At 41.2% G+C, this 5,875-nt stretch overlaps 1 non-coding gene across 1 annotated transcript; it reads right to left on the reverse strand.

Annotated features, from left to right (window-relative positions):
- Positions 1 to 3,427: 3,427 nt before the first annotated feature.
- Positions 3,428 to 3,533, reverse strand: LOC136553031 (small nucleolar RNA R71). The gene has a single exon (XR_010782937.1). It is a non-coding gene; the product is annotated as a small nucleolar RNA R71 (small nucleolar RNA).
- Positions 3,534 to 5,875: the final 2,342 nt, after the last annotated feature.

Here is a 5,875-nt window from a genome sequence, read left to right on the forward strand (position 1 = left end):
AGCCTCCTTGAAGATCAGGGGTTTTGTGTCAAGGAAATCTTTGAAGTCACTATATTGATTTGGTTCTGGTCCTTGGCGTGCACCACAGCCATCACGGTCCACAATCGTATGGAGAGCCTCAGCCATAGTGCACTATCCTTCTGCAAGAATTGCCATCAATTCCATTGGTGTGGGTGGTGGTGGCAGTGGAAGGTCATCATCATCATCAGCCGCACCAGTGGAACAAGTACGAGGCATCTACAACAATGCGCAACCTAGTAATTATTGATGATGTTAGCACATTGGAGAGGAATAATATAATTGTGCCAAACTGAATTTACTAACGAGAATGAAAACTTCATATAATAAACAGAGGTAATAATTCATTCTCCAATCCCCACATCATCAATTAGATTACTAGCGCCATACACAGTGCATTCCAACATGACAAGTTTTAAACTTAACCATCACAATACGCATCCCGAAGGGAGCGAATTAAAGTACATTACATGCCAAGTTCGAATTAAAAAGGTACATCCAACATCAGTCATCGTACTTAAGTCCATTACATCAATGACTGCAAAAGCTTAAACTAGTGAGACTTGCTAACTAACTACTCATCGAAGTGATCGCTGTCCACATCGAAGACACCTTGGACTTCTTCTGGGTCTTCCTCTTCTTCTTCATCTGTAGGATCAGCTGCATTGTCATCCATCTGCACATCCTCTTCTTCCTCATCGGCCTCAATCACTTGAGGTCCACCCACATTAGGATACCTCGGTATGGGGTGAGGAATAGGAAACAGATGGTTATTCAGTTGATGGTGCTCAACCTGAAGCTCTTCAAGCTGTTCTTGGAGTGCTTGCTCCCTTTGAAAGGCATTGTGGTTAGCCAAAATCCAACCCTGATGTTTTTCTTTTGCTAACTCTAAAGCTACATCTCTGTGACAGGTCACACGATCCAACTCTTGTGCTACCTCATCTCTCTCAATAGTGAGGTTCATCAGCTGGTTATGAAGCTCATCTCTCTCATGTGCGGTTTGACCCCACTATTGTAGGCGATAATTTGCAATACCGCGAATCTCATTGACTTCTTGCTGAGCTCTCTCACATGCATCCGCCCTACGACAATACTTGCGGGCACGCAACCTAAACTTGTGCTGGGCTGCCATTGCCTTGCCAGCTTCATCTAGCACACTAGAAAGGGTGTTTTGCCTGACTCGACAAAGCTTCAAGACTGCCATCATAGCACTCATTCTAGCATTGTCGCTCTACACACGTTCGCCATGGCCTCGAACCAAGGCTTGGCCAACATCCTGAGTCCACTCAGCCTCAGTAGGAGCCACTTGAGGAATGGATGAAGCAGGTCCACCCACTAACTCATCCCCAAAGCTCTATGCTATATCCATCAGCACATCCAGGGTAGCAACCTGAGCGGCTTCCCATGGGCTTTGCCCATTAGTCTCAATGCTCTACCCATGCCACAATGGTCTTGTGGGGTTTTGCGGCACTATAAAGGTCACGACGTACCATGGTACATCCACCAATGGTACCACCTGCCTCCACGTGTAGTGGGGTGCCTCCGAGTACCCAACTGAACTGAGCACCCTCCAGAGCAAAGTGGAAGTACCAAACTAGTCCAAAAAGGTGCTGCTACCAGTAGGAAACACGGGCGCGGCCATCTGTATCAAAAAGAGATGCAACTCACGTGAGAGGATTATTTTGCTGAGAGTTTGCACTTAATACTTGGGGTAAGCAATTATAAGGGAGGGAGTAATGCAATATGAATGACATGAGTGAATATGACGCATGCTCGTTCCGTACGTCCTCACAAACCTAAGAAAAGTTAAGTTTTAGCGGAATATACGGTGACATACATATGTTCTCTCAATTAGCGGTAACTAGTCGATCTACATGGTGCATTGTTAGCATACCTGCAGAAAACTTCATTGCAGCCCAACCCAACAAGATATAATGCTAATAACACAAGTAGTAACTAAGATACTCTGCATATATACATCCCTAGATATATATACTTCGGTATCCAAACTACCCGACAGATGTACCCACAACTAAGTACCTTCATATATACATGTAGGCAACATGTACATACTCTAGTAACCACAACTAGCTCTCCCCTAGACCAATGATTGGACGGTCATGCTCTCACAACTCACACTTACCTTAGCATAGAGGCAATTGATCCATACATTACCATTCAAGCGAATGGCACCCATGCAATATCACGCCGCATGGATGACGAAATAGAAACAATCAATTTCCCCCAAGTTAATAATTATATATAAGCCACCTAGAAGTCCTTAAGTGGGCTACAAGGGATGTGATCACCAGTACACCATAAAAAATTTGATTTTTGAACACTTATATATAACTATAAGTTGGAAAACCGTTTTCACAACAAAAGCTTTTGTTTTAAATAGCCATAAGACATGTTTAATATTGAATCTAGCTCTGATGCCAGCTGTCACAGAACCGACTAATTTATAAGAGCACAAGTACAAAAACAATCACCGAAACGATTAAATTCTTGAACTTGAGCCCATATAAACCCAGTAGTCAACTAAAATCTTGAAGGATTTCAAACCAACTTGCATACAACCAAGATCACAGTAATTCAACATAACATATCGTACGTTACAACTTTTCACAGATGTTTGCAAATAGATTACATCATCATAGAGTCATCGTTATTACAAAACAAGTCTTGTAAAGTACGCAGAAGCAAATAGTTTAACTTACACATCCGAGTTCAAATACAAATACTGGTTCACTGATAACCATTGCTGGAGAAGGTAGCTAGGCAGTAAGGAAATATTGATAAACTTATACTTATTGATGTGATCGAGATAACCATTGACCTCTGCTCAAACAGGTTTACCCTTGTTCTATCTACTTTTATATCTTATATAGGGTAATGTATGACTAGTTTTGACCTTCTAACAAACTACATTGAAGATCTAGAAGCATTAATCAGGAGAACTAGAGCTAAACTCAAGAAATCTCAGCTTTAGAATCAGAAGACAACCAGACCAGGCGGAGCTTAACCCTAGTTTTTGAAGCTATGGCTGACAAGACTCTCCATGAGTTCTCTACTCTAACTATGGCCAACATCCATACTAGACCAACAATCAATGTGGGAGACAATGATTTTGAGCTCAAGCCAGCTCTCATCAACATGGTGCTTGCCAACAAGTTTTGTGGAAAGGCACATGAAGATGCGAGTGCTCATCTCCATCACTTCCTAGAGATCTACAACACTTTCACCATCAAGGGAGTGACTAGAGACGCCATACTACTTTGCCTCTTCCCATTCTCACTTTTGGGGAAGGCAAAGCAATGGTTCTATGCTAATAAAGATAGAAACACTGCATGGGATAACTGCTCCACTGCCTTCCTAGCTAAGTTATTTCTCACAGGCAAGACCAGTGCTCCGCATGGGAGAATTTCAAGCTTCCAACAGCAACATGATGAATCTATCCCTAAGGCATGGGAACACATTTAAGATTATATATCAGAATGTCCTCACCATGGGATGGAGAATTGGCTACTCATGCAGACTTTTTTACCATAGTTGACCAATAGTACCCATGAGAACATGGATGCTACTGCTAGAGGTGCTTTCATGTCACTCACAGTCCTAGGTGCAACAACTCTTATAGAGAAGATGAACTCCAACCAAGGTTGGAATGAAGAATGCCCTTAGACCCACAAGAGAGGTGGAGCAATGAATCAACTCAAGGAGGTAGACATGTTGCCTGTCAAGATGGACCTGCTCATGAAGAAGCTTGAAGACTGAGCTAATGAGAAGCAAGAAGTCATGCACATTCATGATTCCTGCATGATGTGTGAAGAGTGTGGAAACATTGGGCATATAGGGAACAACTGCCCTAAAACCCATGAGGATGTGAACTTCATCAACAATAATTACTTTTGTCCTCAATAGAATCAAGGATGGAATCAGCAACAAAGGCCGAACTACCAAGGTAATTACCAAGGAAACTATCAAGGTAATAATTATAATAATTTCAATAATCAACCACCCTTGAGAGAATTGATTTCTGGCCAAGCTAAAATTATGGAGAGCTTATCTTGAAAACTAGCTTCTAATGATAAGATCTTAGAAAACCTAAATAATAGAATGGATAGCTTCTCCTCTGCCATTAAGAACCATCATAGTTTTAATAAGATGATAGAATCATAAGTAGCTCAATTAGTGGCTGCTGTTCCTCCGACCCACAAAGGTATGATTCTAGGGCAACCGGAAGATCTAGAAACTATAAATCTAGTCGATATTCACAATGCTGCATACTACTATATACAACCATCAACGAGAAGGTGGATAGATTATTCCTTGCCTAAAAAGAAGAGCAATCCAAGGATACCTGTCATTCCCATCGCCATTGGAACTCACATTTTTCAAGAAGCTATCTATGACTTTAGAGCAAGTGTCAACATTATGCCAAAGGTAATCTATGATAAAATTAATGGAGATACTTTGTTGTACACAAATATGCGTTTGCAGCTTGCAGATCAATCCCTCTGCTACCCCAAGGGAGTTCTTGAAGATACCATTGTTTGAGTGGGACAATCATATATTCCCATAGACTTTGTAGTTTTGGAAACAGGTGGAGATGTAAGGACACCTAATATCTTGGGCCGACATTTCCTGAGCACTGCAAAAGCCATCATCTACGCGGACAGTGCAAAAATCTACTTTACAATCAAGGATAAAAAGGAGAAGTTTTCTTTCAAGAATCGTATCTTGCAATCTCCTAGACACCCATAGATGTCGTACCTGCCTGAAGAAATAATAGTGAGCAAGAAGAAAAACAATAGGAGAAGAAGGAAGAACAAAGCCAGGCAGTCACCAGAAGAGTCAATCAACATGATCAACACACTTCGATTACAGTACGACCAGCTCCTCACTTCACCTTACCAAGAAGGATGATCTAGGCGTACCCATGATCGAGTGTACCATTGGAAAATAATATTCTACAAGACATTATGTGATAATGGATCAGGTGTCAATATAATGTCCAAGGTAACATACGAATACTTATTTGATGACGAACCTTTGTTCCCTACATATATGCAATTGCAGATGGTGGATCAATCAATCCAATTTCTATAGGAAATAGCCAAAGATGTCATAGTAAGAATACATAATCAATATGCTCCTTCTGACTTCATGGTTCTATACATAGGAGAAGAAGAATATGACACACCCATCATCCTTGGAAGACCGTTCCTCAACAAAACCAATGCGATCATCTACATGTCGGAGCTAGACAAGTCCACTTCTAATTCCCTAGAGAAAAGGTACGCTGCTGTTTTAATAGTTATACCACTTATGAGCAGCCAAAAAAGACCCACTCTAGGAGAAGATGCTGATCATCCCAACACCGGAAGAATCAATCCCCAAAGAATAGATGGGAAGAAGATGAAGAACCTGAAGAAGTTGTGAAAGATGAACCTCCTCCACCAAAGTCAAGTCTATAGACCAAGCAGGCGTGGAAGAAAAAAGTGACATCATTAGAGTCACCATTACAAGAGGTGCAACCATCAAGGTCTCCATCTCTGAGACCGACAGATACACCCAAAGAATGAACATGACTGGAGAAAAGTCCTGTCCGGAGGACCTAAAATTCCAAACCCTCACCGGGAGGTAACATCGACAGTTTTCCATATTTACTTTTCCGCATTGCATGAGTTATTTTCACTTTAGCATAGTTACTTTTCTGCATCAATTTAACATTTAGAAAAATAAAATAAAAATTGTATTATTGCATCGTAAAATCCTAAGCCCCATGTGAATGATTCCTTGGAGTGTAAAAACCAACAAGAACATTCACCGGGATGGCATAAAAATAAATAAA

The sequence above is a fragment of the Miscanthus floridulus genome, chromosome 4 (assembly GCF_019320115.1).
Source record: "Miscanthus floridulus cultivar M001 chromosome 4, ASM1932011v1, whole genome shotgun sequence".
NCBI lineage: Eukaryota > Viridiplantae > Streptophyta > Magnoliopsida > Poales > Poaceae > Miscanthus > Miscanthus floridulus.